General features: G+C 41.3%; 1 protein-coding gene across 6 annotated transcripts in view; it reads right to left on the bottom strand.

The window, feature by feature from the left end:
• The window catches only part of Stx18 (syntaxin 18), a 101042-nt gene that overhangs the window by 54688 nt on the left and 24526 nt on the right, over positions 1 to 21828 (bottom strand). The window contains exon 1 of one of the 6 annotated variants that reach the window (XM_006504112.4): positions 6464 to 6556. The exons of the other annotated variants lie outside the window; for them this stretch is intronic. The gene's annotated coding sequence lies outside the window, so the exon portion shown is untranslated. Of the gene's footprint in view, positions 1 to 6463; positions 6557 to 21828 lie in introns of those variants that run through there. 6 annotated transcript variants of the gene reach the window in all.

Raw genomic sequence — 21828 nt, 5'->3', positions numbered from 1 at the left:
CTTTGTTTTAAAGCAATCTAGAGATTTATATCCCTAGTAACCATAGAAATTAGTCTTAAGCTTTTAGAAAAAAATTGCAGAAAATGCTCTTTATTTAATTAAAATCAGAGCTCTGCTCTTAGAAATAAGGACCTTCTTTTGAACAGAAAGAATTTTCCACAGAGCAAACTGTTTTAACTTGAGGCAGCGCTCTGTAATAAATTAATCAAACACATTTCATTAACTCTTGAACTTGTGTGCACCATGAGTCAAACTGTGTTGGAAGGCTCTGCCAGGGACCAGGACGGGACCATGGCTGCAGAAGAGAAAGTGAAACACGTAACATCCAAAAAACCCTTGAGAATAGGCAGCAGGAAAAGAAACAGAGACAGAAGAAGTAACTCAAGCTAACTCAGCACTAATGGGATGGGGTGTGGGGGAAGGGTATCTATCCCTCCTGGAGTAGGTCACTTTGTTTCTCTTGGGAAAACACCATTCACTTTTTCTTAACACAAGGCCCATCCACGTGTTACCAGTCAGCTTTCACTCTGCCATTTCTATTTCACACACAGGACAATGAGACATGCTGTGGACTCTTCGGTCACCTGAGAGTAAGACAAGCAGGTTATTGACTGGGAAGCTGGGGATGTATGTCTGGGTCAATCTCTAGGCTCCTCTGGAAGTCTCTTCCCGAGTGGGTGAAGGAATGTCTGCTTGAGGGTGGGAAACAGACTCCTCGGGCACTGTCAGCGCTCCTAGGGCTTATGAAACTCAGATGCAGAGGGAGTATGTATACTACTAAATTTGATTAGCTTTTATGAGATTTAAAATTTGTAGTTTCAAGTTTTTCTCTGTATAATGCATAATTTTGAAAGTCAGCCACATTCTGATTCTCATTACTACTTTTAAACTTGCCATTTGGAAACAAAGATATTGCTGATCGTGTCATAAATTAGATATTAAATATATGTGAAGTGGCCACACAGTAGAGTGTAAACACCAGAACCTGCAGGCTACCAATCCTTGAGCTTTTCCATCATGAAAATTGAGGAAGTCAGAAAGATGTTTCTTTGCTTAAGCCTGTGAACTGCTTTTGTAAGCAGCCTCACTGCAGGCAGAGGGCATTTGCTTCCCGCTCCTCGAATCCTGCAAGGGGAGAAAAGTCCACTATGTGTCTGTAATGAGTTGATCTGTATAACAAGAGACAGAATATACTGAGGCATTCTAAATACTAAGAGCAGGCAGTCCCCCTGGGATTCAGCCAACACCACACCATGCTCACCGCTGCTGTGATAAACGTTAATCCTCTGTGGTAGTAAAAAGAGAAAGGATCTTTTTAACTGGAATGGGGAGACAGCAGTGAGGTTCTCGGAAGGGCTGCTTCCTCCCATCTCCACTGCAGTCTGAGCCTTCCACAGCAGATGCTCTCCAGATAAACAATGCTCACTGTGTGCCAATGAGATTTCACTTTTCATACAAATTGTAATAGTTACAAATGGTAGTAATGTAAAAATCTACTATTGAATGTTGATAAAAATAGCACTTTAACAATCTAGAAATCATCTCTAAGCCTAATGCACATTATAGTTTCCCAGTATAAGTTCAGTACAGCCCAGTGTCAGTGTCGTGGCAGCAGAGCTGGTGCTGTTCAACTTGCCCACCACTCCTAACCTTCACAGGCAGCGAGGCAGCAAAGAGCCAATGCCCCCATTTCCATGGGAAACAAGAATAGGAGAGCTTCCTTGGCTTTGACCCTAATGTGTTTTTATTTCTTCCTCTCATGCAGACAGTAGGGTCTATATGCTTCCTCCCTAGCCTCTCCTAAGCCCCTATCAAACATAGTGGCCACTGTTACAAAGCAGTAAAACTTTATACGTGGCTCAGGGGAGGTTCTTCTGAGGATCACAACACAGAGAATATGCCCTGGGTGACCAACACCATGTAGGCAAAAGCAGCTATCAGTGCAGGAGCAAGGATGGTCTTTTGCTTGTTTTTGGTTTTTGAGACAGGTCTATGCTAGTCTCAAACAAGCCTCCTGCCTCAGCTTCAAGTTCTGGGACTATAGGCTGGTGCTAGTTAAGAAAGTAGTTAACTTCCTATTTGCATATGGTACAGAGTAAATACTTTACGGAATACATCTAGACATATCACTGCTGAGCTTAAATCAACTTGCTCAATTCTAAAGCTCACAGGCAGAGGCAACAAAGAGCCATGAACTCAGGGATTACACTCCCTGATTCCTAAGGTCTAGCCCAGCTCCAAAGAGCCCACAGCTTTTTCATTTGACTGAAAATTACAGCATCTTCAGGTGGTTCTTCACAGCCATTCTAATGAGTACGATGCCTGTTTACAGGTGAAGGACCCAGCCCTCATGCCTGTCCACCATGGAGCACATAACCTTTTCAGTGAACATTATCCACAGTGCCTACTGCTGGCTCAGAGAGACTAGAGCTGGTATTCAAACAGAGACCCAACCAATTAACCCTCCATACTACTTCAGACCTCTGGAAGCATCAAAAATGCAAACTAACAGCAACACATGGAATCCTTCAGAGATGCCAACAAGCACACACCATGCTGGGTGTGTAGGTAGGAGGCATGTTCCTGTGTCCACAGTGCCTATCTTACAGGGCTAAAGCCACTAGGTCCTGAATTGCAAAAAGCCATTAGGAGCCTCACATGTGCCATAAGATCAGAGGAAGAAGCCATACTAGTGGACTAGTAAATAAGGAGGCACTGACCTTGAAGCAGGAGAAGGAAGATGGCTGGTGCCCACAAGCTCCTGGGTAATGGCTTCACCAGAGCTGAGAACCACAGGTGGCACAAGAACAAGGCTGAGGAATAGTTTGGGGCCAGATACTGCCTCTAAGATGGTGCTTATACTCATAAAGTACGTGGCTATTCCAAAATACTTAGCCTACTTTTGCCTCAGTTTCCTCATTTGTATAATGGAGCAATATCAGCATGTACTTCAGAGGGTGAGATGCAAAGGAACTAGAAAAGTGCCTGGCACAAGGTAAGTATAGTGAAACTTGGGAATAATGCAAGGATATTATTTTCTCTCTAAGAGTGTCACATGACTCTCACAAAGAAGTACAAGTCAAAGTGCACATGAGACTTCAAGGTGGACAGCAGAGCCCTGTGGTGCTCCGTCTCCAGCCAGGGTTTGCACTACACGCACTGTGCATGCAGTGTGCTGGGACCATGAACAAGAGCAACTGATGATTAGATAGCACAGAACAAGGCTCTTGGGGCCATATCGCATTTCTTACACAAGGAACCTTCCTCTAAAGTTTTTAACTATATACAATTGCAAAATCAGGATTGTTTTCCCCTTCACCTTTTCTCTACATTCCTTAGAGAAAGGTAGAACAGTCTATTACCTTCCACTGAAACTGGAAAACACTACGAGCCAGAGAGTTGCCCCATGAACATAAAAATGCTCTGACTTAAGCAGCAACATGAGTAGCAAATGAGGCAAGAGAGGGAAAAGGTACACATGCAAAATCAGCCCTCACCCAACTACCCGGGGTCTCCTGCCTGCCCCATCCAGACATCTTGCTGGGACCCTCCATCCTCATCCTTCATCCCCATCTCTCTGGACTCTCACATCTTCATCTCTATCTTGCATCCAGGGCAACCTTGCCTCTAGAGTTCCCATGTCAGCTTGTGAGGCTGTGAAGTTATTGCTGCCTGCTCAGGTTTAGGCCTCATAGCTGATCACTGTCTCCTCCTGAACAGCGACAGCCAGTTGCTCACTCAGTTCTACAGTTCCTCCATCATCTTCCTGGCTCATTTGCTAGCCTCAGGCTCTGATCCTTACTTGTGCCCCTGCCTAAGAGACTCTCCAGTCTCATCTGTCACTCCCCTTCCAGGACAATGTCCACACTCCTCCAGTCCCAGTGGCTTGCTCAGACCTTCCTGTTAGAAAAGGAGAGGTGAGGTCTAGGATACTTAGGTTAACACGTTTTAAACCAATGGCTTTTGCATACCCTTCTCAAGCTGACTCAGAAGGTTGCCTACTTACCTGTGGGTAGAAAGATACAGGTTATCCCCAACTCTGCCCTTGCTAACGAACACTGCACTAGAGCCTGGGTGCAGGTCTAACAGAAATTACTAACAGTCATATTTTGCTACAGTGTCATGTAAAGAGGCCAAAGTCGTAAGAACTTAAGATGCAGAAAAGCATAAATGTCTCAAGTAGCTGGATTAAGAGTGATTTTGCAGCCATTGAGGAAGCAGAACTCTTCAGACTGCCAAATAACCTGTACTAGGTAGGACTCCCCCAGTGTACCCGGCACAAGATCACAGGCTCCTTTATGTTTTTCACAGAATCAAATTCCACAGAGTCAGCATCTCAATTAGAGCAGTTTCTGGGGACAAAGGTTTGGAATGTAGGTACTGGATTGGCATTAGAGAGGACATGGCCTGACTCAGAGCTAGGCATGCAGAGATAATGAACACCTCCACTCTGCCCATTTGGACCCAGTTTCCTTCTCGGAGCTCATGCTAAATTCCTAGGAACACTGTAAACCCACCAAGAGGGAAAAACATATTCCAGTTGCTAATGTATTTATAACATGCCTCTGGGGGTGGGGAGAACTAGGAGAAAAAAAATAATCATTCAACTTAATTGGCATTGACTGACCAAGCCTAGAAGATAGGCATAACAACGACTTTAATATTCTATGATTAATAGCAAATATATCCCTCACACTCATAGAACATTGTAAACTGGGTGCAGTTTCATCTTGATCCTGATTAGTGACCTTAGATATTGTTATTGCACACAAGGAGATTCATTATCCCTGTTCACACACAGGAAACCGAGGCTTAAGAAAGCACAGTGCAATTTGATGCACTCAGCTACTAAGTCCCAGAACTGGATTCAAATCGAGCTGATGTGGCTGCACAGCCTTTGCCCTACTTTGCTGGTACTGCCTATCATGCTGCACCAGCCCAAACAAATAAAATTCAAGTGTGCTCACAGGGCCTCCATCACCTTTGCCTTGTCTTGAGATGCATCAAGGGTGCCTGGGATGAGGTATGTACTGCTATTTTTTACTAATACCAACTTTATCATCTAAGCATAAAAACATAAGATGACAGGCTTTGGGCCAGATGGATGTACTCGCAAGTGTTTACATATGAAAGTCGCCAGCTCTGTCAAAGAGAACATCACTAATTACTACCCATAAATGTGCTTACACACACACACACACACACACACACACACACACACACAAGCTCAGATGAATCTCACAAATACTAATAAAGAAATAAAGAGACTAATTCTTTTGTATAAAGGAGAATTCTTGGTACATACTGTAACCAGAAATTTGTAACTAATTTATGTCTTTCCTAAATTTGAAAGTGTTTGTTATTGTTCCCCACCACCACCCATGGGGTGCACTCCCAACAAAAAGAAGCAAAATTTTCCATATTGGATGTTTTACTTCTTGCAAAAAGAGTACTGTGTCATTAGGCCAATATTGGTAATGTCTCCATTGTACCTTCAATCACCAGTGAAGACTGGTTTCATGAATATTCATTAAGTAGATAATAAAGCATGAGTTTGGACTGTCTACACTATTGCTCCGATTCAAAATACAAGATTTTGTAAGTTTAAAAAAAAAAAAAACAGTTCTGTTTGTCAGGAAAAACAAAACAACTCCCCCCCCCCAAAAAAAAAATCAATTCACTGTCAGAACAAAATTATCAGCAAATACAGGAAGTCATGATGTTTAACAAGTACCATAAAACCAGTTTATATCCACATGGGCATACATTCACAAGCCCCAAATTAGGCAAGTAGAAGCAGCTTGAGTTTTAAGGAACCGTCTAGGTTTTCCATCAGATGCAGAGGGGGGGATTGTGGAAACCTCGAGGCGACTGCTAGGGCACTGGATCCACTTGAAAGTTCCTTTACTCTGTAACATATCACCTTTGTCCCAAGGCCTTATAGAGAAGGCTCATCTACACAGCACTGTCTCTCTTGTTCTGTGTCCCCTTGGAGACTGGAAAAAAAAAATCAATGTAGTTGGCCTAACAGGCAAGTGAGGGGCTAAAGATGCCACTTGGGGTAATAATGACTTAAGACTATCACAAGACAAACATTTTAAAACTGCATCCCAGGGCCTAACAACTTTCCTTAAGAGAACATTTCTTTCAAATTAAAAACAGTAGCTTTATTAATGCATGAGCCATTTCAAATTTGAAACACAACTCTAAGCCATACTTCATGGAATGGAAAGCCATAATTGTAATGCAAAATGAGACCAACTGAAATCAATATAAGAAATGTGAAGTAAGTAAATACTTTTTTTCCTGGGGGTAGTATAAAACGTATGAAATTACAGTAGTAAGAAGTTATTAATTCAAAATTATAAAGTGGAATTGAGGGCTTCAAAATATTTTTAGGTTTTTTTTCCTTCAAAGAATTCTTAGAGTAAAGAAAAGCATAGTACGCTCGGGGAAGGCTTACCTTTCAGAAAAACAGCTTCATTTGCACAGCTGCTTGGCCAGTGCTGCACTCCGAGAACACAGTACTCTGCCTGGCCTGATGAAAGGGATGTTTGCAGACTCCCAGCTATTCACTACTGGCCTCTACACAACCATTCGTTACTTAGTGGCTAACTCAATTTAATTATTAAACCAGAACCAGGTAAGAAGAGGAATTGGGTCAAGTTACCCATATAATAGAATGTTCTGGGAAGCAGATTTGTGAAAATTTCCAGTCACCAACCAAAGCATTACAAGTGGCAGAATATCACCTTCCAGTCAGTGGAGCTAACTAGTAGGAAGGCACTCTCAAAGAACAAAGCAATGTTCTTTCAGTACAGGAGAATAGCTTTTCTAATGTATGTGCTCTTTTGTTCTGGGTCAAATACAATGACTTCTCTGACAGACTGTTCCTTGTGGGCCTCACCTCACTGCCTCTGTTTTGGATGGGTGCTATCCCCTTACCAGTGGGGTCCACAGCATGGCGTAGAGACAGGGCAGCTGTGTGAGAGTTTAGTCAAGTACCATCTTCATGTTTGCTGTATCTACGAGCCTACTTTCAGTGAGACTCTATAACTTTATAACTTTATATTATAAAAATAATTGTCTATTTTGTTGCATTAAAATCTTGTGGCCTTATTTTCTGCTTATGATAGACAGTTTATGAACTATGCAGAGTTAGAAAGCAGAATCAAGTCACACTGCCAGCACTCTGAAATACACTATATACCAAATACACTATATACTGTTCTTTGTATATCTACATCCTCCACACAAATGAAATCATATGCTATAGCCTACTTATTTCACTTGGCACAAAAACTTCTAATAGCAACATAACATCCATCTGCTACACTGATCACGATGGAGTCATGTCTCCATAGCTGGACAACCAGGGGTCTAATTCAGCAAGACAAATCTTCCTATAACAAGCACCAATTTGCTACACGAAAGCATTCTTGTATTCCAAACCATTGATTTTTGTAATTCATTTGGATAAGGATTGAAGAACAGATTTAGAGAGTAGAGAATGAAAACATTTTGAATACTGCAAAGTTTTGCCAACCTGTCTCCTGTTTCACTAGCCTCCTAGCCCTGCTAGTCCTAGGCACAGGCAACCTCTGAGCAACACTGCCATGGGAGGGGGGCTCTTTCTCTGCAAAGGACCCCTGCATTGTCAAACAGCAGGCCATGTGATTTCCCCTAACAAGATTAACCCTAACTCTTTTCACCTCCAATCAGTGAGCATTGTCTCACTCACGCAGAGTGACAGCAACGTGAAGATCTCAGTTTCCTCATCTGGGAAGGGAGGCAGTCACCTTAGCTGCTGGCAGACTTACGCTTGTCCCCCTTTAGGTGAGGGGCACATCATATTATCTCATGGGACACTGGAGGAAGGGCAAACCCAGCCCATTCCTCTGAGCTGTTCACTGCTGTGCAAGCTGCTTCTCTTAGCATAATACTGCAAACTAAAATCCTTAAACACAGCGTACACTGTTTCACACAGAGATAACATTCATTTCACATATTGAAACACATAGCGTAGTTTTTAATTCTCAGTTCGGACTCCATAAAACTGGATGCCACAGCTGGAAATTCTGATCCAAAATTATGACTTCACAGAAAACCAGATGCCAAAGTAAAGATAAGTTTCCTTGAGAAGCATAGTTTTAAAAGGCAATCAAAAATCTGTGATAGATTTTCTGCAGCAAAACAGAGACATGCAGGAGATTACTCAGCACCAGAGTCCACACATTTGCAGAAGGGGAAGCTGCCATCTGCAGTCAGATTTCTTACCATAGTACCATATACTTAATCTGTACACCCCGAGAGCCCTCATGGTATGAAATACCCACAAACGATTTATCTATCAGGTGCCTCTAAAACACCACAGGTGAGAGAAGAAATGCCAACATTACTAATTGTGTGGATACCATATTAGTATAAACTGATGTTTTAGCATCAAAGATGCCTAAATGTGGTCAGAACAGAGCATTTACAAAGAGTTTTGTTACTTAAAAGCAATAAAGGCTATCTGAAGCAACACTAAGACAGTTAGTGGGCGGAAGCCACCGCATCAATAAAAGAACCGCTGTAAGGAGTATTTTTCTCCCATCTAAGAGACACCCAGCAGCAGGTTAAAGCTGAGGAAGGAATGGCCCAAATGACTGACCAACCAGACTGGCACAATTCAGGGAGTTCTTTTCTGTCCCTCTATTCCACAAAATTAATTCAGAACATAAAGACTATTCAGGAATAAAAGTACTGTCTCTTTTAAATATTTTCAAAGAAAACTAAAAATATTGTAACTTTGAAATTCAATTTTACAGCAAAAATTTCCCTATATTCAGTATCAACAATTTTTTTTTAAACTAAGGTCTTACTCCATGCCTTTATACCAGTTGTAGAAACTGGTATAAAAACATAGCAAAGCAAAACCAACTGTCCCCAGCTTCGCCTGGCACGGCTTTTGGCTGCATTTCCCATGGGAGAGGCTGGGCATCCCTGGGAGGAGACGGTGGCTGCTGGATGTTTTTGACACAGGATCCACAGTTGTTCCCACATTTCCTCTACCCTCTTCCCAACACACCACTGGGCTCCATCCCCACAGGCTGGACACTGGCTGGTCTCCCATGGAGACAAGGGCAGATCATACCAGTTTCAGACAACACTGGATCAAATTGGTATCATCTAAGAGACACCCAGCATCAGGTTAAAGCTGAGGAAGAAATGGCCCTAATGACTGACCAACCACACTTGCACAATTTAGGGACACCCCCCCCAACAAAATGAATGGAAAATGAGTTGTTATCTGACAGATTTTTTTCTTTTTTTAATGACAGTTTGGGTTCCTAATTCCATGAAGTTCCACTGTCTTCTTTTCCTGTCTACAAGTCATGGAAACTAAGAATGAACAGGTCCTGAACACTGACATGCCAATAGCTTGTGCATAGACACTTAGAAAGACAAAGGGGCCCATCCCAGACCTTGACAGGCCCCTCCAGTGAAACCTGCACGTTTTCCTAATCCATATGCCAATTAAAACCACAAAGGAAACAACAGAGAGCACTGAAAGACTGCTGGTCACCTCTGGAACACTTTAAATCTCACATTCACCAGCATGCATCGACGGGGCGCTAGTTTTGATCCCAACACTGACCAAATAAATGGACTGTCAGACTTTCATTTCAACTCTCATGTTCATCTTTGCTTGACAGAACCTCCTGACAGCATGGTCAATACAAAACCAGGCACAAACACAAATGGGATATGAGGCAGAAGTTTGAGTTCATCAGGCAAAAGCAAGGCTGTGGCCCCTGGAACTGGTAAAGGCTATCAAAGCTGGACTTGATACAAGGCAGAGGCGACCAAGTGCATCGTTAAAGACAGGTGAGTAACTTGCATTATAATATATTAAGTTTTTGTTTTTGTTTTGAGACAGGGTTTCTCAGCACTTGGGAGGCAGAGGCAGGCGAATTTCTGAGTTCGAGGCCAGCCTGGTCTACAGAGTGAGTTCCAGGACAGTCAAGGCTACACAGAGAAACCCTGTCTCAAAAAACAAAAAACAAAAACAAAAACAAAACAAACTATATATATATATATATATATACACACACACACACACACACACACATATATATATATATATATATATATATATATATATATAAGTTTTAAAGCATGTTGGAAATTATATCCTTTGCAAATGAGAGAGGTTACCTAGTTGTTTCAAAATTCTTTTGGGAAATATATGAACAAAATAAAGTCACTGGCTTACAGTGAGGCAAAGAGAAAAATCACTAAAGATATTTACAAATAAATGAAATCCTCTGAAGCAAAACCACAGGTAAAAGAACATAAAATGGAGGCATCAACTTGGTTTGGGGAAGAGGACAGAGTTTGTAGCACTGATGCGAAGCTCAAGAGGTTAGGACCACAGCTGCCTCTTCGTGCATACTCAAGATTCAGAACAAATGCAGAACAAATCTGATTCTTGAGCTAAAACATGAAGTTAAGATGAAGCTGGCCTAGCAAAGACAGTTGGTTAGGGAAGGTGGGTTAAGAGGGAGAACAGGAAATTAGGAGACAGAAGAGGAAGAATCCAAGTCAGCCAGCGTCACACAAGTTCTGTAATCTCCAGATTGCTAATCCTTCTGAGGTAGTAAGAAGAAAGGAATATTGCAATCAGAAAATAACCTAATCGCTTTTTCTAATTGTCCAGCATACTGCCTGTCAGGAACAAAACAAATCTACTGCTACATGGTAAAAGGAGGAGCCCATCCATCCAGTCACTAAACACCGAGCTTCTCCCTTTCTGTACCAGGCACCCCACTTAGGCATTCAGTCAACAGATGAACCCTGAAGGTGATCAACAAGTATCTTTAAGAGCCAAGAAGGCAAGCACATTCTGAGACTATGAAAGTATGTCATATCATATATATGACAAGGTGCCTATATTCAGAATATATGAAAGACTTTCATTCAAGCCAAGGAAAACAGTTTGATTTAAAAGTGAGCAAAAGACTGGGACAGACTGCTTACAAAGATGGCAAAGAGGTACGTGAAAGGTGTCAGCATCACTGGCAACTGTGGAAGTGCTATTACCAAAGACGGCACCTACTTCCCAACAGACCACTGACACAGAGTCATGGGGAGCCTGATATGCTTAATCCTAAACACAGAGCTAGACAGACAGACAGACAAACAGATAAAAAGAACTGACAATCATCACAAAGTAACTCAAGTCAAACATAAGAATATCCCGAACTCTTGAAAATATCTTGAAAGCCAGAGAATTGACTTTACCCATTGGAGACAAGCCATTGAGTTAAACTATTCTGTAAACTTCAACTAGATCAAGTTGATTGGTGGTGATGTTCAGTTCAATCCTTTTCAGTTTGGAACTTCTACCCATTGGATCTATCCATTTCTAATAAGAGGCTACTCACGGCTCTAACAATTAAAAAAAAAAAGAACTGACAATAATAGCAAGTGCCAACGTGATGTTTCACAAACATAATTTAAATTCACTGCTGATGGAAATACAGAATGAGACAGTCATATTGAAAAGCAAGTCAACTTTTACAAAATCGAGATTTATTTTACACAATTTATTCAAAGCCCCATGTTCATGATCTCCACACATCTTTCTAACTTCTGATTCCCTATGTATTTCCCTTCTAGGCAGTCCATATAGATGGATTCTCATGCTGTGTGGTCCTTAGTGACTGACATCTAGGACTTGCCATGTTTTCAAGGTACAGCCAGGGTGTAGCAGGTATCAATTCTTCATTCCCTTCTACTGCTACATAATGTATGTATGTATGTATGTATGTATGTATGTATTGTAACTGTGTATCTTTGTATCTTCCCAAAGTCCTCTAAGCCTAGTTTAACCAGAGCAATACGAGAGGGAATGGGAAGGAAAAACGGAAAGAGAACTCCCATCACAGTCTAAAAACCAAAATTGAATCAAAGCAGTCAGTGCTAATGGACCATGGATATTTTGTCACCATAAATGATGTTGCTTTAGATGTTTGTTTATAGGCAGTTTCCTAGAAAGTTAACAAATACCATGTGAACTAACAAGCCCACTCTAAGTATTTACCTATTACCCTAGAAAAATGAAAACTTTATGCTGACACTAACACCTACACATAAATATTTATGGCAGCTCAATTCAAAATTGCCAAAAAGCAGACGTGGCCCACTCCATAGGTGACGGGTAACTATAGAGCTCCATAGAACAAGAGACTGTTCTGTGATAAGGCAGGAAGGAAACACCCATAGGTTCATCCCTGAGTAACTCCCAAAAGCACACTCCTTTAGTCAGACTAAGTAGAATGGTTTCAAAGAGTTACATACTTTACAGTCACATTTACCCAATTCTTGGGGAAACAGAATGACAGCAATGAAGAAACTGGTCAATAAAGTTCTGCATGAGGACAGGCACAGAGGGAGCACGTGCCAGGCAAGGCAGGGGGACTGAGGGAGCCTGGAGGAAGAGCCGAGTTACACGTAAAACACCATGGTCATGAGGACCTCTGAGAATGAGGGCAGGTTTGAAGCAGAGCATGTGGCTACATGCTGTCTCTGTGTAGACACCTCGGGAAAGCATTCCAAGCAGAAGGACAACCAGTGCATGCTCCTTGAGACAGACATGTGCCTAGTGTGTGTGACAGACATCATGCAGACCTACTGTTTTCCAGACATCCACATATATAGATAGCTACAGATGCCTCTAATCAGAGGAGTCTGAGAAAAAATTACAAACTTGAGAGTTTCTGGGCTAGAGACAATATTTAGATCTCCAGAGTTGGAGGAAATCACTGTTCACTGTTCCAATAAGGGATGAGTACTAAATATCAACTGTGCCAAGGAGGAGAGGACTCCTCACGCATCCTCACAAAATCCCATAGTTTAAGTCTAGATTACTCAGAAAAACGAGGGAATTACAGAAGGGAGAAAAAAAATCAGAGATTTTTGGTTTAAAAATAAAAACTGTTAGGAAAAAAAAATCTAAAAAAAAAAAAAAAAAAACCTCAAGCTTTTTCTATAAGATGTGGTTATTTGGGGGTATCTCTTCATCTAAGTGAGGAATAGCAGCCCCTTGCTCCTGCCCCAGTTCTCCTCCAATCATGTACAAGCTTTCAGTTTACCAAGTCTACTAGGGAAACCCACTCCATGTCTGAAGGGGAGCTGCCAGGCGAATCACAAGCGCTGTGTGCTCTCATGGAGGCCCACTGTCTGCCAGCCCAGACTTAGCAGACCCTGAGGGTTATTTTTGTTGTTGTTTCATGTAGTACAATATTTGGTTTTTTAAAATGACAATTGTTCTTTAAATGTTGGGTGTCTCCTTCCTATGTAGGTTGACTATCACTCTCAGAGAAAATCTGGGGTGAGTGGCATAACTCTGAAGCAGTGTTAGTGTCAAGTTATGAACAGGCACCACTCCAATGCTTTTGATTTTAAGACAGCCTGCAAGTTTGACCCAGAGAGAATAGGAATCCACCTTTCCAAAGCAGTAGCTAAACGTTAGAAGATCAGAAATCTGAGACTAGAGTGTGTACCACTCACTAAGCAACTTACAAGTTTATGTATATCCCTAGGTTAAGCTAAGTTCCCTGAACAGACATTAATTGTAATTAGCTTCTGAAAAGCGGAGGAAGATATTAGTATACACCATGAATGTCACAAATGAAGAGTGGGTTAATAATCAGGTTTATCAACCTCATTTCTGCTAAAATTTGGGGTTTCATTATAATTTGCCTGGAGTTGGGAGGAGGTTGTGTTTATGGGAGAAATTTACATAGCAGAATATATTTAACAGCATCCCTGACTGCTACCTACAAGATCCAGTATCAGCCCTTAAGGCAAGCAGAGACATCTCCAGACACTGGCAAAAGCTCTGTGGAAGCAGCCTTTCTCCAGTTAGCATCACTGGCTTACATGATCCAACCACAGGAAAGATGCCGATTCGCCTGGGCCTCTGAAGCAACTGCAGCCAAATACCAAAATCTCCAGAACTGCCGACTCCCAATCCATGTTTTCTCTGCATTTCAGCTGTCAGTCTCTCACCGCAGGGCTGCAGTGAGACTCATCCTCTAGCACCTGAGCTCTGTGTGTAAGACGCAGACTTACACACACACACACACACAAAAAAAACAGTCTTTCCCAATTCCAATTAGAAAACAAGATCCTAAGGAGGCTTCTAAACAACCTGATTCAAGTCTGGTTCCTACCCTTGGGTCTGTGACCTGATAGGCACACAAGTCACTTGGGAACAGAGCAGATCTGCAGCAGGCTCCTGGCTAAGGTCAAAGGTAGAGTGAGCTTCCAAAAGGAGGGTAGCCCTGCGGTTGGCAGAGGGTGCTTTGACAGCAAGGAGACTCGAGTACCCACCACATACATCTCCTCATTGCTACTGACCAACACTTACCACATACAGCAAGCAGCCTGCACTCCAAGAGCTCACAACACTCAGAACAGCTTCCACATTTGAGCTAAGCTTACAGGTAGAGTCCCGTAAGGCGCACTCAAGACCACTGGAAAACCTCTGGGACATGGGGCCAGCAGGGCATATTACAGCTACAGTTTCAGGACTTCTCAACAAGACTCTACATTTCTAGATGACACATTAGGTACCTGAAGATAAAACTTGGTGAATATTGCTCACAGTCAGACATGACAAAAGGCTGACATTTGGTGTGCTCTGTGACCTCCTAACAAAATACACTTAACATGTGATACTGCCTCAGTTAACAAAAGCCATCATTGAACAACCATGGCCCAATTTGTGGGCTAACAGAAAACCAAATATTTGCCTTGAAACTTTCCAATTTGGTTCAAGAATAAAATTCAAGAATATGATAATATACATATCAAATGAACATGAGAGCACCCAATTCAGAATGCTAAGAGAAGCAAAGTTTAAAAAAAAAAAGCTTAAGACTCTGTAAAGGCTGTAGCTGAGAGACAGGAAATCCAAAACTCTGACCAACAAACCTGGGAACTATGTTCTGTGGATTAGACCAAGGGCAGGCTACTCTCAGCTTTGCCCCAGGCAGGCTGAGTCTCTAATTTTCAATAGAACCCCTTATCACAGAAACAGCTCTTCTTCCTCTAGTCAGAGGAGAGTCAAGCTCAAAGCAGGAAGCCACCAGCTGAAGAGTCCAACCTTCCTTGTCATCTGCAGACCCACCTTCCTGCCTCTCCCCATCCATCTAATGATTATGGTCCTCTCTACCTTTGGGTCTAAAGGTGTATTAGTTGGTTTTAGGGGCCACTCTCACCAGTATGCAGATCACAAAAAGTAGTATTTTCAATATTTAAATGGATTATTTAAATGTGGCACACACTGTACGTCTCTAAACTCCAAAGTTGGTCCAAAAAAAAAATCACACTCTATATTTTAAATTGATACCAAACAGAAAAGCATGGAGAAAAGGAGTGGTCTGAGATCTATCTGGAGAACCGTGAACTGTTTAAACTAAACATCACTGCCTATATATGAACATGCTTTCATTCCCTTTCAACCTGAGAGTAGAAGTGTCAGGACACTGTGAACCGAGGGTGGGGGATAGCTGTGAGCTAGTCATAAAGGAGACATCACCACTCGTCTCACACTTCAAAATGCACCACATTTAGCAGCATCTTTCAAGTAGTAAGTACTCAATTCTATTAGGTGATTATCCCTGTAAAGTTTCCATAGGAATCATGAAGACCTGCAGATGTGCAAACCAGAGAATGGTTTCTCAATTTTCTCACTGCAGGTGAGGTAAGCAGTTGCATAAAACCTGCTATCAGCCATCAGAAAGTCAGCAAAGCAACAGGCAGGGAAGCTTCAAGGAGAAACTGAGATTCCACAGACAAAACTCACTTTATGACTATCAGTTAAAAATTAAGAGTGTAAAACAGAGCTACATAGAAAGAGTGTGTACTTAAGTATCACTCAGATATAATTTCTATTCACTTTAAGGATCCTTCCCTTTGACCTTTCAATACTAAAGATTCGATGGGAGATCCATTTTTTCCTTACTCAGACAACAAGAGCAGACTGCCTGCACAAGCCAGGCATTGTGTTGAGGCTGGGATACAATGGGAGAACATACACCCACCCAGCCTTGATCTGAAGGCACTTATATGTGAGTGGGGTTAATCAGCTAATATGAAACCCACACAACTACAGGAGTTCCCACATTGGGCAGTGAGCAGGAGCTAGGAAGGAGCTGCCCCAGTAAACAGATGGGCAGAGAAACCGCTCTCTAAGCAAAGAGGGATAGGTGGCAGAAGATCCAAAGTGTCTCTCCAGCTCCTACAGGGAAGCCTACAGTACACTGTGCCAACAGTGTCACAGAATGGGGTCCATGAAGGAGACAGAGGAAGCTCAGGGCCATATGTTCTTAGCATAGAGCTCACCCTACTCTGCAGAGAAGGTATACATGACCTGTTGTATCATTTCTTCAGGTGACTCCCAGAAAAGCATCTATATGACCAAGTATAATTAGTCCATCCCTTGTGTCAGTCTTAAGCCTTCCAAAGGGGAGAGCAATCTAAAGAACACAGCTACCTAAAAAAATCACATACTAAAAATGGTCCTAAAGTTTCTGAAAAATTCTTGGCTGGTAGGCAATGATACTTCACCAAAACATGTGTTTGCAACCCGGCTGTCATGAGATAAGTGGTACTAAACTCCATCAACAACAAAAAGGCTATCCCACTGCAAAGTTATGGTAATCTTCTGTTTTGCATTTGGAAAACAAAAAACAAAAAAAACTTGAACTGACAAGGTTTTTGGACAAAATATAACAATCTGATTCATCAAAGCATAAACTGACTTATTTAAGGGTTGAAAATACATCTTATAACAAAGTCAGCAGACACAATAAAAATGAATGTGCACTGAACCTGTACCACTGAGAGAATAGGGAAAGACAGATTTCTTTTGGCCATCTCCAAGTATTTTTTAAAATGGTAAATGAACATAGCAACTGAAAATTATAAGAGTTTTTTACATTTAAGGAAAATAATTTATTTTTCCTAACCATACAACAAAGAGTTACAGTCAGCAGCAACACATTTAAAGGGCTATTTTAAAAAATGCTACTCACTGGCGAAACCCCCTCCCCCAGCCCAGTGTAGCCTTTTCTCTAGCACAAATTATTGATTTGCAAGCAACAGTGACTACTCACAAAACTAAACCTCTTGTTACAGCTTAAGCCACAGCAGATACAAAAGCTTTTGTGATGAGAGAAGGCGGTGTCTGAGATCAAGAGGCTGAAATACCAAGTAGCAAAAATGAATCCTCTAAGAACTATCAAACCAAACAAAAAATAAAATTAGATATAAATTCACGTTTTAGACTGTGGTCAATTGAGGTCTAGACAAAACCCTATGTTTGTTCACTGCCTAGTCTCCAGTCTGCTCCAAGTTTGAAAAGGTAATTGAACACAGTCTATAATTACTGGATTAGACACAGATGGGCTCTGTACATTTCAGGGGGAAAAAGCACTGTTTTGATTCATTTTATGATTGCCTGTAAGGTCAGACTTTTCAGAATGTACTTTCATCTGTTAAATGGTTTCTCAAGCTCCCTAGGGAAGATCTTCAGTAACTGTGCTGTTTTAAGCAATTTGGGCCCATCAGATCCTGTCTTTGAATGTAACTAGCTGCCCATTTTCTAGTATTAGAAACCTGCATGTAGGTTAATTGCTACATCTCTTACATATTTTCTGAAGTTGCAGTTTTGGGGGGAAATTCAAAGACCCTGCCTCTCTTCTAGCAGAAACTGCCTTATGATGAAGATTTTCACATATAAATGTTACTGTTTGATGAATGAGTTTGTATCACTTGAAGTCCATGAAAAATACTTCCTAAAGGGCTCAAGTGAAAAACAGAAAAAGCAAACATTCTTCTGGACACAAGTCGTTAGCAACATTGATATGGTTATCTTCCAGCCGGGTAACTTATAAAGCAAAGCATATTCTTGACTAAACCCTTGCATATGGCTTTTTAAGAATTGCAAATGACCAGGAATTTTGTCTGTGCTAAAACAAAACAAGCAAAACTACTTCCTAATCTAAAAAAAAGAGGCCCTCCCTACTATAAACACAGCACTCTTTATCCAGCAGGACAAGCATGAAGTCACCACACAGCACCACATAAATCCCCAGAGCCCGCTCCCTGATGCATAGGCTCCAGATCCCTGTGCACGGACTCCCAGCCCTGGCTGAAACGCCATTGCCTTTGCTTGGTGTGCTGAATACACAGGCAGACACTTCTCAGGCCCCAACCCTGTCAGACGACCCTGGGGAAAACAGCTTGAGATGGAGGGCTGCCTTGTAGCCAGTCTGTGCATTCCTCGTGGATTTCCCACCCACATCATGACATTAGGAACATTTTTTTTCAATCTCCATTCCAATTAAAGCTTCATTTTCTATTCCCTAAACTCACTTTTGTTGCCATACTGATAGAGTAGAAATGTCCTAACTCCAGAAAAGTGAAAACAGAAAGTACAGGATACAGAATAGTCTCAAGGTTCCATTTTCAGAAGCTGCTGTGAGTGTTCGGGTTTTACAGCAAAGAGGATTTTATGGCCACAGAATAAATCCTAAGTTGCTGTTCTTCTTGAAATCACATGTGTGTAGGCCTAAAACAGGTTTTCACAGTCACAGTTGGCAGTTTCACCAACACTCCTGGTAAGACACACAAACATGATCAATATCACCTCTTCTTGTCACAAAATCAGACAGTTTCTAAGGCACAAAGATAATGGTGTGTTTTAACAGCACTGATTTGAACTGAGGCACATTTTGCAGAAGCAACTGTTTCTGTCACTACAGATGGCTCATTCCTGCCTCTAAAAGAAGTCACTGCAAGTATAATGATCTTGCACAGACCCAAGAAGTAGCTCTAAAATTAAGCCTACTTTAAGTTATAGGACCCAGGAAGTGTCTCTAAAATTAAATCTTCCATAAGTTATATCTTCACGGAAAATGAACAACTACCCCGATTTCCCACTTCACATGTGTACAGATTTTCTTATACCGATTTGCTCAGCTTAAGATTGACCTGTATTGAATGACTAGAAGCAGAGTAGCATGTAAGTGCTGTAGAAAATCATTCCCAATTTCCGCCCTTGCTCTCTGTAAGGCTCATGCTTAAACCAAGATAGGATCAGAATAAGGCATTTGTACAAAACCATGACAGAACTTTGGCCTTGTGATTGTGCCGTTTTATGTTTTCTTCATGTGCTGCACATAAACTGAACATAGCAAGCCAACTGGCATGGAGAAACTGCAAAGGGAAGAGAGCTTCTTTAGGTCAGTCTACATGTGAATTTCAATACAAGCTTCACAAGACTGGCTACCAAAAATCATGTCTTAATACAGATTATGAGCACACAGCTTCCTTACACGAGTGCTGAGGACTTGTAAAATAAATGTTTTTAATTCCTTTCTAACTTCTGCTTTCCCCCTTTTCTTAACTTCATCCAAAGTCACAGAATGCGGATCTTTACACTCCATCAACGCCTAGTTTAGAACTAAGCAGCTGCAGCTCACAGCCTCTCTGGCCTCAGCTGAGTGCTAACTCTCCTGCCCCAGATAAACGCTAAGCCATGAAGCTTGGAAAGATGTCTTGTCTTTCTCAGAAAAGACCTTTCCCTTTCTAAACAATTTACATGAGTTTTATGGTTCTTTTAGAAGAGAATTATAGTAAGTGGCACTCCGAGTGGGCTGTGTGAACCCACAAACCACTCCTCATAAAAACTGCTATAATTTTCCAGGACAGGGACAATAAAATATCCTACATCAGCCAAAGCTTAATCATAGTGTGACCACAGTAACAAACACATCATTTTCATGAAAATTAAGTAAGATAAACCTGACAAAAAGATGACAAAAGCAAGTCCCAGACAGAGCTCTTCTATCTTCTTAGCACACATGCATATTCAGGCCGTCCCTCCCCACCCCCGAGTCCTAAGTGGCTGAAAGTACAGGTGCAAAGCTAGCACCCATGCCCTCAGATGAATCGCACCTAAGCCCGAGCAGGAAAAGTAACAATGCTGGGTCCCAAAGAGCATTCTTAAATAAGATAACCTGGCTACTATTATTAACATCGTTCTTTCCAATCAAACTCCTGGAGGGTTCTAAGGAAAAATTCTAGAGACGCATTTCCATTTCAGACCACTAGGGACCAATAAACACCTTCTCAAGTTGTAACTGAGAGGTGAAGAGACCCAAGAACTCATATCCTGAGGAAGGAACATTGTATCCCCCTTTCCTTAACATACCGACTTCACTATCTGAACAGCAGCTAAGTGCAAATACTATAGGAAGAAAAGTGAGGACCAAATGAGGTGTTTGAGGGATGGCAGTGTGTGAATCTCACAGTGTCATCACCTGCTCCAAGAAACTCCTTGCTTTCCCCTGCCCTTATTAAATTTGAAAACAGAAAATCCAACTCTTAAAGCTGTGCTTCTCTGTGGAATGGAAGACACTGCAAACTATAGACAGAAAATAAAGCCTGCCTAATACAATTCCCTTAGCTGATCACAGCAGCTTGTGCTCAGTCAAGCGTAATACTAGAATTAGGATCTGTGAGCTAGCCAAAATATCTATAAGTGAATATCATTTACAGAGTTATCTTGTGATGCAGTAAGAATAGCAAAGTGAAACAGAATTTTCTACTTAAATCTGTTAATAATTATGAATTCTGGTTAGAGAGAACTATCCAAAATATTTGCATTAGTCCTTAATAGCAAAACATTGGAAGAGAATTGGAATGCAGCAGTATAAAGACTAGGGAAAAAACCAATACATACAACTCCCTAATGATATCTTTTATTGCCTTTCAGAGTCTTAAGTTAATACAGGGTGGCTCATTCTAGAGCAACGAATTATACTGAATTTATTTTTGTACATAGCTCAAAGTTCCACATCTTTCCAAAAGGGTGCAGCTAACCAGCGAGTCTTACTTTGAGGAGAATTGGCAGATTGAATTGTGAAAAGAACAAACACCAAAATTCATTCTTCATACATATCCTTATGCATACTTATATACATATGTATTTTTATACATGGATACACACATACAGACAACACATACATCACATACATATACACACTCATATAAACAAAGAACAGTCACACTGAAGAAGCAAGCTATTAAGGAGAATCCATTATTCTTGGAGCAAAATACACTTTTGTATTATAAAACAGATTTTTTTTTTTAGATAATCTAGCAAGCCTTTGTTTACTGAAAATGTCTCCCATATACTTAAGGCTCCAAATCAGAGCTGTCCAAATGCAATCTATAGAGAAAAACAACAAAACTCTGATCCCCAAAGAAGACTATACAAACAATATATGGTTCCAAGATAAATAAGTGTATCCAAGGCCCCAAAGTTCTGTCCAGTGTAACCAGACACCTTTCAGAAAACTTAAGATGCTTGCATATTAAAAACTACACAACAAAAATGTATACATTTAAATTTTTGCATTAGCCTAAACACAATAATACAGAGTTTTTCTAGTCATACAAAAAGATCTGAAGACTGTGATGTCACCAAGTATATTTTCACCTCATGCCATTGAAGGAGACTCCCCCACCCATGTAACCCACATTTTTTCCTTCCAAGCCCACTGTCCTTACTAGACTCTGGCCTTAGAGAGTACAAGGGCAAAGCCCTCCTAAGCCAGGTCACTGCAACTCTTATACTCCTGGCCAGGTCTCCTTTAGGTCCCCTTCCTCTAGGTCCCCTCACTGGCATTTCTCTGGCCCCACAGTGTGGGGTACGGGCTGATCTGCATGGCTGGCTCTACAGACATATTATGAAGCCTTTACAAT

Source organism: Mus musculus, chromosome 5 (assembly GCF_000001635.26).
Source record: "Mus musculus strain C57BL/6J chromosome 5, GRCm38.p6 C57BL/6J".
In the NCBI taxonomy this organism is placed as follows: Eukaryota; Metazoa; Chordata; class Mammalia; order Rodentia; family Muridae; genus Mus; species Mus musculus.
Note: the sequence above shows the minus strand (reverse complement) of the source record. Positions and strands in the feature narration are given on the sequence as shown.